Source organism: Mesoplodon mirus (assembly GCF_964341445.2).
Source record: "Mesoplodon mirus genome assembly, chromosome: 11".
Classification (NCBI taxonomy): Eukaryota; Metazoa; Chordata; class Mammalia; order Artiodactyla; family Ziphiidae; genus Mesoplodon; species Mesoplodon mirus.
The window spans coordinates 33,370,914-33,383,877 of NC_138987.1; positions in this window are offsets into that span (position 1 = coordinate 33,370,914).

Genomic DNA, 12,964 nt, shown 5'->3' on the forward strand with positions numbered 1-12,964 from the left:
TGAGCCATAGCTTAAATTTTTTTTCAAAGTACATTTTACAAATCACCCAAGAAGGCATTAGAGAAATCCTAACACTGCATCCACAGACATCTAATGTTAAGCAAGTGTCACCTCCTGGTGAGTCCCGCAAATGGCTGAGTAAGAAAATGTAGCCCTCAGTGACTACATGAGTGAATGCAATTCACAGGTTGTTGAATAAAAGCCAACTCGATGTTGGAGGACATCTGCCAACAGTGACAATTGGGGGTTGGAGCAGTTCATCCTGAGCCAGTTTTTTCTGACAGTAATGAGGCCATTCCTGGTTTCTGACAATAAAACCATGTCATTTGCATAGAAAAGACTTTCAACTTTCTGTTCCTCATAGCAAAGGGCAGTTCATTCAGCTCATCCAAAAATTCTTTCAAGTCATAAAGCACCCGTTAGAGGGAGCAGGGACCAGAGCACACGGCTCTTGTGCTCTGTTTGAAATCATGGTCTGCTTCATCAGGACACGATTCCTCCCAACGCCAGCCCTCAGGTGGTACTAAGGGGCACATTTTGTCTCAGTGCCCATGGCAGGGTGGGGATGAATACCAGCACCTCTAGGTTAGCTCATAATTGGTTTCTCTCCACATAATTAGTTTCTCTCCACTGAGTCAAAGGCCAAAATCAGTCATTGCTGCTGCAATTTTTATATGGTTCCTGACAAATTTTTGCACCAGTGGCATAAAAAAAGTCAATCGTGTGGAATAAACATGCTGAAAATCCAAGGGCTTTTTCATACAAAATATCAGCCAGAGAAACCCAGACTTGCCATTTCTAAAAGAGGAAATTGACAGGTGATTTTGTCAGAATAGCAAGTAAACCAATAGGCCTGTCATCTGGGGGGAAATAGAGGATGAGTCTTTACGAAGTGGGATAATCTACCCTCTGGGTCCATCCAGACAAGGCTACCTGTAGAATTAAGGAGAATAAGCGGCTTGGCTAATGAACGCTTGAAACAGGGCAAGTCCTAATAGAGATGAGCTGTAAATGTAAAATATACATCAGAATTCAAACTTAGTATTAAAAAAGAATGCAAAATAATTTTATATTGATTATATTGATGTTATTATAATATTTGGATATGTTGGGCAAATAAAACGTATCATTAAAATTAATGCCACCTTTTCTTTTTTAAATTTTTTATGTGACTGCTAAAAAGGTTTAAATTACTTGCATGCACACTGTGGTAGCCATCTGCAAGATGACCCCCAGTGATTCCCTCTTCCTGATAAGTCATACCCTCTTGTGATCCCCTCCCACATTGTATCAGGGTTGGTCTGTGTGACCCACAGAATATTTTTGTTTAAGTCCATTTATCATTATGATGTCAATGTTTATGTAACTTCTTGTGTGCATCTCTAAATGTGAACACCACGTGCTTGTCTATGACCAGTTTACAGAATGCAAGGCATCTTCTAGGTTCAAGTAATTCACAAGTTGGTGAATGTCACCTTACCACATGCCCTGTATGGCTTCCTTAAAGAAACACTACAGTATTATTTTAGTAGAATATATCAGAAGCAATGGTATGTCACTCAGAATTAGGTTACAAAAGACACTGCTGCTTCTGCCTTGGTCTCTTTCTCAATCTCTCCGTCTCTCTCTCTCTCTTTCTCTCTCATCACTTACTCTAAAGGAAGTTAGCTGCTAATTTGTGAGCAGCCCTATGGAGGATCCTGCATAGTGAGAGACCAAGGCCTCCAGGCAACACCCATGTGGATGAACCTTCTTAGAAGCAGGTCCTCTGGCCACAGTCCAACCTTCATATAACGGCAGCCAAATCGACATCTTGACTACAGCCTCACGAAAGACCCTGTATGAGAACCACCCAGCTAAGCCACTCCTGGATTTCTGGTCCTCAGTAACCCTGTGACATCATAAACATTGTCTAGGGTAACTTATTGCACAGCAATAGATAACTAACATGCATGCATTTTGTTTCTATTAAGTGGCACTTCCCTGGTGGTCCTGTGGTTAAGACACCGTGCTTCCACTGTAAGGGGCACGGGCTGAATCCCTGGTCGGGGAACTAAGATCCTGCATGCCGTGTGCGGCCAAAAAAAAAGAAAAGAAAAAAAAAGAGAATCCTCTAGAGCAGAGGCTCCTACCCCTGGCTGCACATTAAAATCACTTGAAAAACTTTTTTAAATAGCTGATGCCCAGGCCCATCTCCCAACAGTTGAATGATTCTCTAGGGGTAGAGCCCCAGCATGGTATTTTATAAAACTCACCCAGGTGACATGAATATTCAGCCAAGGTTGAGAGCCCTGCTCTAAGGAAATGCTTCTCCCGTGTCATGGTGCTTAATTCCACATATCATCTAGGGCTTGGCTACCCCAGGTGTGCATCCGAATCCACCTGGGAGCTGTTAGAAAGCCTCCTACCTACAAATATTCTCCTGTGAACTAACAGACCCCTACCGTTTAAGCCTCTTCAAGTTGGGTGTTTGGTTACTTGCAACAGAGCCCATCCTGATACACACTTCCCCCCAGATACCAACAAACACAGCCTGTAACTCATCTCTGACTTATTCAAATCCCCGATGGATGCTCCCCTTAGCCCTACAGTCGGGTTCATGAACCATCGCTCACAAAAACACCCACGGCTCTGTGTCACCTGTGGGATAAAAGTCAAATCTGAAAAAACTAAAGTACGTTCCCTCACCTGGTCGCTCTCCAGCTCATCATCCTGTTTTGTTTTCTTTATAACATTGTCACAAATGGAAAATACATCATTGGACATTTATTCATTACCTGTTTATTATCTACTTCCAATGTAAGCTCCATGAAAAGAGGGGGGCTTGTCTGTTTTGATCACAGCTGTCTTTCCAGCACTGCAATCACAGTCTGGCACATCATTGTGGGTACTTTTAAAATATCTTTTTATTGAGTTATAGTCGATGTACAATATTATATGCTTCATAGTGATTCGCAATTTTTTAAAGTTCTATTCCATTTATAGTTATTATTAAATATTGGCAATATCCCCCGTGTTGTACAATATATCCTTGTAGCTTATTTATTTTAGACCTAGTAGTTTGTACCTCTTAATTCCCTTCCCCTATCCTGCCCCCTCCCCTGCCCTCTCCCCACTGATAACCTTTAGTTTGTTCTCTATATCTGTGAGCCTGTTTCTTTTTTGTTATATTCACTAGTTAGTTTTATTTCGTAGATTCTGCATATAAGTGATAATCATACAGTATTTGACTTTCTCTGATTTATTTCACTTCACGTACTACCCTCCAAGACCAGCCTTGTTGTTGAAAATGGCAAATGGATGGACATACAAATGAACAGATGGCTCCAACATACCTTTCCAGCATGTTCTGCCTAAATGCCTCTTCATAAAGTAAAATCCTCTCCCATCAATGAACTAGTAACAGCGCACCATGCAGCCAAGTGTCTTTCCTTGCTTGTGTGCTTTAGGGTAGACTGAGGGGACTTGTGCGACGGCTCCCCTCCTCTCCTTCCTCCACGTCAAAGCTTTCTCTGATCCAAACAGCTGCACAGAGTTACTCCTCTGAACCCCTCTGACACTGACCACTGACCACTTTCCACCAAAGTGACCACTTTGCCACTCACTGGCCTGTCTGCCGCCATCTTCTCCCCTCCCCGACACACTCCCCACCCTAGAGTGTGTGTCCCTCAGGGCAGGGTCTGTGGCTCATTCATCTGCATCTCTATGTGCCATCTAGTGAGTGGCACATAGTAGATACTCAAGAAACATCTGTGGGATCTTTTTTGGAAGCATGAGCTCTCAAATGGAGCTAACAACCATGTGAGAAACCAGAGTCCTTTGTTCCGGCCATAGTAATCTCAGTTTTTGCCAATGGCAAGGCCTGGAGACTTCTAAGCCAACAGCAATGCCAAGCTGCTCAGGATGGTGAGGGCTAGCTGGGTAAGCCTTAAGGTGGTGCTTTTCACTGGAAACTGGATGATCTCAGGAGAGTGGATATTGACTAGGAACTTACAAAGACTGACACCAAGAAACAATTTAGGGGGCTCAGGGGAAGATGGCGGAAGAGTAAGATGCGGAAATCACCTTCCTCCCCACAGATACACCAGAAATTCATCTACACGTGGAACAACTCCTACAGAACACCTACTGAACGCTGGCAGACGACCTCAGACCCCCCAAAAGGCAAGAAACTCCCCACGTACCTGGGAGAGGGGATTAAGAGCGCTGCTTAAAGGAGCTCCAGAAACGGGCGCGAGCCGCGGCTAAAAGCGCGGTCCCCGGAGACGGGCGTGGGACGCTGGGGCTGCTGCTGCTGCTGCCTCCGCCAAGAGGCCTGTGTGCGAGCGCAGGTCACTGTCCATGCCCACTTTCCGGGGAGCCTGTGCAGCCCGCCACTGCCGGGGTCCCGGGATCCAGGGACTAGCTCCCCGGGAGCGCGCACGGCGCGCCTCAGTCTGGTGCAACGTCACGCCGGCCTCTGCCGCCGCAGGCTCGCCCCGCCTCCGTGCCCCTCCCTCCCCCGGCCTGAGTGAGCCAGAGACCGCGAAGCGGCTGCTCCTTTAACCCCGTCCTGTCTGAGCGAAGAACAGACGCCCTCCGGCGACCTACACGCAGAGGCGGGGCCAAATCCAAAACTGAGCCCGGGAGTTGTGAGAATAAAGAAGAGAAAGGGAAATCTCTCCCAGCAGCCTCCGGAGCAGCGGATTAAAGCTCCACAATCAACTTGATGTACCCTGCATCTGTGGAATACATGAATAGACAACGAATCATCCCAAATTGAGGAGGTGGGCTTTGAGAGCAATATTTATGATTGTTTTCCCTTTTCCTCTTTTTGTGAATGTGTATGTGTATGCTTCTGTGTGAGATTTTGTCTGTATAGCTTTGCTTCCACCATTTGTCCCAGGGTTCTATCCGTCCGTTGTTCTTTTTTTTTAATAATTATTTTTTATTTCAATAACTTTATTATATTTTATCATACTTTATTCTATTTTACTTTATCTTCTCTCTTTCTTTTTTTCGTACCTTCCCTCCTTCCTCCTCCCTCCCTCCTTTCTTTCTTTCCTTCTTTCTTTCTTTCTTTCTTCCTTTCTTTCTTTCTACTTCTACTAATTCTTTCTTTCTACTTTTTCTCCCTTTTATTCTGAGTCGTGTGAGTGAAAGGCTCTTGGTGCTGCAGCCAGGAGTCAGTGCTGTGCCTCTGAGGTGGGAGAGCCAACTTCAGGACACTGGTCCACGAGAGACCCCCCCAGCTCCACATAATATCAAACGGCGAAAATCTCCCAGAGATCTCCATCTCAACACCAGCACCCAGCTTCACTCAATGACCAGCAAGCTACAGTGTTGGACACCCTATGCCAAACAACTAGCAAGACAGGAACACAACCCCACCCATTAGCAGAGAGGCTGCCTAAACTCATAATAAGGCCACAGACACCCCAAAACACACCACCAGACATGGACCTGTCCACCAGAAAGACAAGATCCAGCCTCATCCACCAGAGCACAGGCACTAGTCCCCTCCATCAGGAAGCCTACACAACCCACTAAACCAACCTTAGCCACTGGGGAAAGACACCAAAAACAACTGGAACTACGAACCTGCAGCCTGCAAAAAGGAGACCCCAAACACAGTAAGATAAGCAAAATGAGAAGACAGAAAAACACACAGCAGGTGAAGGAGCAAGATAAAAACCCACCACACCTAAAAAATGAAGAGGAAATAGGCAGTCTACCTGAAAAAGAATTCAGAATAATGATAGTAAAGATGACCCAAAATCTTGGAAATAGAATAGACAAAATGCAAGAAACAGTTAACAAGGACCTAGAAGAACTAAAGATGAATCAAGCAATGATGAGCAACACAATAAATGAAATTAAAAATACTCTAGATGGGATCAATAGCAGAATAACTGAGGCAGAAGAACGGATAAGTGACGTGGAAGATAAAATAGTGGAAATAACTGCTGCAGTGCAGAATAAAGAATGAAGAGAACTGAAGAGAGTCTCAGAGACCTCTGGGACAACATTAAACGCACCAACATTCGAATTATAGGGGTTCCAGAAGAAGAAGAGAAAAAGAAAGAGACTGAGAAAATATTTGAAGAGATTATAGTTGAAAAATTCCCTAATATGGGAAAGGAAATAGTTAATCAAGTCCAGGAGGCACAGAGAGTCCCATACAGCATAAATCCAAGGAGAAATACGCCAAGACACATATTAATCAATCTGTCAAAAATTAAACACAAAGAAAACATATTAAAAGCAGCGAGGCAAAAACAACAAATAATACACAAGGGAATCTCCATAAGGTTAAAAGCTGATCTTTCAGCAGAAACTCTACAAGCCAGAAAGGACTGTCAGGACATATTTAAAGTGATGAAGGAGAAAAACCTGCAACCAAGATTAATCTAACCAGCAAGGATCTCATTCAGATTTGATGGAGAAATTAAAACCTTTACAGACAAACAAAAGCTGAGAGAGTTCAGCACCACCAAACCAGCTTTACAACAAATGCTAAAGGAACTTCCCTAGGCAAGAAACACAACAGAAGGAAAAGACCTACAATAATGAACACAAAACAATTAAGAAAGTGGGAATAGGAACATATATATCGATAATTACCTTAAATGTAAATGGACTAAATGCTCCCACCAAAAGACACAGATTGGCTGAATGGATACAAAAACAAGACCCATATATATGCTGTCTACAAGAGACCCACTTCAGACCTAGAGACACATACAGACTGAAAGTAAGGGGATGGAAAAAGATATTCCATGCAAATGGAAATCAAAAGAAGTCTGGAGTAGCAATTCTCATATCAGACAAAATAGACTTTAAAATAAAGACTATTAGAAGAGACAAAGAAGGACACTACCTAATGATCAAGGGATCGATCCAAGAAGAAGATATAACAATTGTAAATATTTATGCACCCAACATAGGAGCACCTCAACACATAAGGCAAATACTAACAGCCATAAAAGGGGAAATCAACAGTAACACACTCATACTAGGGGACTTCAACACCCCACTTTCACCAATGGACAGATCATCCAAAATGAAAATAAATAAGGAAACAAAAGCTTTAAATGATACATTAAACAAGATGGACTTAATTGATATTTATAGGACATTCCATCCAAAAACAATGGAATACACATTTTTCTCAAGTGCTCATGGAACATTCTCCAGGATAGATCATACCTTGGGTCACAAATCAAGCTTTGGTAAATTTAAGAAAACTGAAATTGTATAAGGTATCTTTTCCGACCACAATGCTATGAGACTAGATAACAATTACAGGAAAAGATCTGTAAAAAATACAAACACATGGAGGCTAAACAATACAGTACTTAATAACGAAGTGATCACTGAAGAAACAAAAGATGAAATTAAACAATACCTACAAACAAATGACAATGGAGACACGACAACCCAAAACCTATGGGATGCAGCAAAAGCAGTTCTAAGAGGGAAGTTTACAGCAATACAATCCCAACTTAAGAAACAGGAAACATCTCAAATAAACAACCTGACCTAGCACCTAAAGCAATTAGAGAAAGAAGAACAAAAAACCCCCAAAGTTAGCAGAAGGAAAGAAATCATAAAAATCAGATCCGAAATAAATGAAAAAGAAATGAAGGAAACAGTAGCAAAGATCAATAAAACTAAAAGCTAGTTCTTTGAGAAGCTAAACAAAATTGATAAACCATTAGCCAGACTCATCAAGAAAAAATGGGAGAAGACTCAAATCAACAGAATTAGAAATGAAAAAGGAGAAGTAACAACTGACACTGCAGAAATACAAAAGACCATGAGAGATTACTACAAGCAACTCTATGCCAATAAAATGGACAACCTGGAAGAAATGGACAAATTCTTAGAAATGCACAACCTGCCAAGACTGAATCAGGAAGAAATAGAAAATATGAACAGACCAATGACAAGCACTGAAATTGCAACTGTGATTAAAAATCTTCCAACAAACAAAAGCGCAGGACCAGATGGCTTCACAAGCAAATTCTATCAAACATTTAGAGAAGAGCTAACACCTATCCTTCTCAAACTCTTCCAAAATATAGTACAGGGAGGAACACTCTGAAACTCATTCTACGAGGCCACCATCACCCTGATACCAAAACCAGACAAGAATGTCACAAGGAAAGAAAACTACAGGCCAATATCACTGATGAACATAGATGCAAAAATCCTCAACAAAATACTAGCAAACAGAATCCAACAGCACATTAAAAGGATCGTACACCATGATCAAGTGGGGTTTATTCCAGGAATGCAAGGATTCTTCAATATACACAAATCAATCAATGTGATACACCATATTAACAAATTGAAGGAGAAAAATCATATGATCATCTCAATAGATGCAGAGAAAGCTTTCGACAAAATTCAACACCCATTTATGATAAAAACCCTGCAGAAAGTAGGCATAGAGGGAACTTTCCCCAACATAATAAAGGCCATATATGACAAACCCACAGCCAGCATCATCCTCAATGGTGAAAAACTGAAACCATTTCCACTAAGATCAGGAACAAGACAAGGCTGCCCACTCTCACCACTCTTATTCAACATAGTTTTGAAAGTTTTAGCCACAGCAATCAGAGAAGAAAAGGAAATAAAAGGAATCCAAATCAGAAAAGAAGTAAAGCTGTCACTGTTTGCAGATGACATGATACTATACATAGAGAATCCTAAAGATGCTACCAGAAAACTACTAGAGCTAATCAATGAATTTGGTAAAGTAGCAGGATACAAAATTAATGCACAGAAATCTCTGGCATTCCTATACACTAATGATGAAAAATCTGAAAGTGAAATCAAGAAAACACTCCCATTTACCATTGCAACAAAAAGAATAAAATATCTAGGAATAAACCTACCTAAGGAGACAAAAGACCTGTATGCAGAAAATTATAAGACACTGATGAAAGAAATTAAAGATGATACAAATAGATGGAGAGATATACCACATTCTTGGATTGGAAGAATCAACATTGTGAAAATGTCTCTACTACCCAAAGCAATCTACAGATTCAATGCAATCCCTATCAAACTACCACTGGCATTTTTCACAGAACTAGAACAAAAAATTTCACAATTTGTATGGAAACACAGACCCAAATAGCCAAAGCAATCTTGAGAACGAAAAACGGAGCTGGAGGAATCAGCCTCCCTGACTTCAGACTATACTACAAAGCTACAGTAATCAAGACAGTCTGGTACTGGCACAAAAACAGAAAGATAGATCAATGGAACAGGATAGAAAGCCCAGAGATAAAGCCACACACATATGGTCACCTTATCTTTGATAAAGGAGGCAGGAATGTACAGTGGAGAAAGGACAGCCTCTTCAATAAGTGGTGCTGGGAAAACTGGACAAGGACATGTAAAAGTATGAGATTAGATCACTCCCTAACACCATACACAAAAATAAGCTCAGAATGGATTAAAAACCTAAATGTAAGGCCAGAAACTATCAAACTCTTAGAGGAAAACATAGGCAGAACACTCTATGACATAAATCACAGCAAGATCCTTTTTGACCCACCTCCTAGAGAAATGGAAATAAAAACAAAAATATACAAATGGACCTAATGAAACTTCAAAGCTTTTGCACAGCAAAGGAAACCATAAACAAGACCAAAAGACAACCCTCAGAATGGGAGAAAACATTTGCAAATGAAGCAACTGACAAAGGATTAATCTCCAATATTTATAAGCAGCTCATGCAGCTCAATAGCAAAAAAACAAACAACCCAATCCAAAAATGGGCAGAAGACCTAAACAGACATTTCTCCTAAGAAGATACACAGACTGCCATCAAACACATGAAAGAATGTTCAACATCATTAATCATTAGAGAAATGCAAATCAAAACTACAATGAGATATCATCTCACACCAGTCAGAATGGCTATCATCAAAAAATCTAGAAACAATAAATGCTGGAGAGGGTGTGGAGAAAAGGGAACCCTCTTGCACTGTTGGTGGGAACGTAAACTGATACAGCCACTATGGAGAACAGTATGGAGGTTCCTTAAAAAACTACAAATAGAACTACCATATGACCCAGCAATCCCACTACTGGGCATATACCCTGAGAAAACCATAATTCAAAAAGAGTCATGTACCAAAATATTCATTGCAGCTCTATTTACAATGGCCCAGAGATGGAAACAACCTAAGTGTCCATCATACGATGAATGGATAAAGAAGATGTGGCACATATATACAATGGAGTATTCCTCAGCCATAAAAAGAAACGAAATTGAGCTATTTGTAATGAGGTGGATGGACCTAGAGTCTGTCATACAGAGTGAAGTAAGTCAGAAAGAGAAAAACAAATACCTTATGCTAGCACATATATATGGAATTTAAGGAAAAAAAATGTCATGAAGGACCTAGGGGTAAAACAGGAATAAAGACACAGACCTACTTGAGAATGGACTTAAGGATATGGGGAGGGGGAAGGGTAAGGTGTGACAAAGTGAGAGAGAGGCATGGACATATATACACTACCAAACGTAAGGTAGATAGCTAGTGGGAAGCAGCCGCATAGCACAGGGAGATCAGCTCAGTGCTTTGTGACCGCCTGGGGGTGTGGGATGGGGAGGGTGGGAGGGAGGGAGACGCAAGAGGGAAGGGATATGGGAACAGATGTATATGTATAACTGATTCACTTTGTTATAAAGCAGAAACTAATACACCATTGTGAAGCAATTATACTCCAATAAAGTTTAAAAAAAAAAAAAAAGAAACATCTGTGCGATGAACACATGTAGGAATGCCCAGGCTGTGGCTCACCATGGGGGTGATGGTTTGGAAGGAGAGCAAGTGTCCAGGTCCACACCACAAGGGCTACTTCCTTAACCTCCAGGGGGTGAGGGCAGGTGGTGGAGAGTGAGGCTCACCCCAGAGAGAGAGAATACAAGGAACTCAAATGAGGTGCCGAAAAGAACAGGTGTGACTCTGGAAACTTCTCTCTCTGAGATGTGGTTCTTCATCTGCACGGTGAGAAGTTTGGACCGGATAGTCTCTGGGGATTATGGCTAAGGGAGCTGAGTGTGGGTGTCAGAGATGGACTCACCTTCAGAGCTGGACTCACCTGGGTTTGACTGCTGCTTCTTCTACGGGTTGGCTGCGTAGCCCTGTAAGCCGCCACTCACCTCTCTGGGCGCATCTCCTCAGCTGTAAAATGGCATGAGTGACCGCAGTTGATAGGGCTGTTGGGCGGATTAGATGAGGCAGTGCGTGCACAGCCCCTGGCTCCAGGTCTTCCCTCCCCTCTGCTGCTTCAGCCCCTGGAGTCCTCCCTCCTCACCGGCCACTGCAAGTGTCCATCACACCTCCTCCGCCCCAAGCAGAAGGAGACCCACCCTCCCAATGCAACAACTCCTTTGGCCGCCAACAGGGGGCTTGACTCCTGTGGGACTCTAGCCACCTGACCATAAAGGAGGCATTTCCCTGTGCACCAACCCAGCTGGGCTACTTTCCTCCTGGCCCAGACGAGAAGTCCCCTTCCCAGCATCTAGACAAGGCCTTATGACTCATTCTGGTCACAGAATATGAACAGAAGTCGCTTAACCGCTTCCACTGCTGACTCATTACCATTCCCTCCTCTGCTCTCTCCACTTCCCTGAAATCCTGAAGCCCACAGTTGGAGGACGGGTAGCATCACAGTCTGGAAGGAGCCTGGGTTCCCAAAGGGATGTTCAACTACACTGACTGTGACATGAGTAAGCAGTGAAGCTCCCAAGATCTGAGCGTTTACCTGTGACTGCAGCGGTGGCAGTCTCCCCGAGCTAGACCAGACCACCTGAGCCTTCCCAGGGCCACGGCTCCTAAAACAGGACAGATGCTCTTTGCTCTGACTCGCCCTCCTCAGGGAGTAAGGATCAGCCTTCCCTTTCCCCCTCCCTCCGAGAGAAGTTCTGGATTCTAATGCCCCCATTCACACTCCCAGTCTCTCCCAGGGTATCTGTCACCCTCATGCAGATGACACCTTGTGGCCAGCCTGGCACCCTGGAGCTCCCCAAAGACCTGCTTAGATGAGACTGTGCCATGGTCTGGGCCTCAGTTTCCCCACACACCCCATAAGGACCTCAGGAGACCCCTCTCGCTCTGATATTTTCCCAGGAAAGCACATCTTAGAGGGACTGCCCTTGGCCAACACCAAGCAGACCACACCCTGGCCCAGCCTCCGGCCTACGTGTGACCCATAAATTCTCCCTGCTGAGTAAACACATTTTATGGGGCCTGGGGACACTTCCTGGCCATGCTGTTCCCACCTTCCCTTGTCCTGCTCCGGCCTGGCCAGATCCCCAGCACACACCTCCCAGGGACCCCCAGTCCCCATCCTTCAGTTTCCCTCTGCTTCTTACCCCTTTTCCCCAACACCTGCATCCCCGGCTGTAAAGAGGGTGGAGAGTTTCCTCTCTTATCAGCCGTTTTCTCCTCCTCCCTGGTTACACAGTAATTGGGAACAGAACTCCTGGCAAGGACGGGTCGGTGCCTATCGGCTCCCAGGGGACAGTTTCCTGGACAAAGAGAAAGTGCCCCTTCAGTGCAGTCTCAGGAGGCAAGTAAGAGGCATGCAAATAGGAGGGGGGGCAGAAAGGACCCCAAAAGGAAGGGAGAGGCACCCCAGGCCAGGAGCCTATGGAGAGGCTTGTGCAGTGAAGTCAGAGAGAGAACGGAAAAAAGCGATGGTCGGACCAGAGACGCCAGGGGAGATTCAGACACCAGTGCTCAGCACAGCCCCATCACAGAGAGCCAGCCTGGCAGTGGTGACCCAGTGACCCCCTTCCAAAGCCTCCATCTGCAGGGCAGCCAAAGCACGGGTACTCTGGAAGGTCTACTCTGGAGTCTGGGAGCAGCGGAAGCAAGAGAAACCCAGGAGGGTTTCTGGGAGCGCCCCTCCAGCTGCACTGTGGCCCAGGACTGAGCCGGGCACCTGGGGC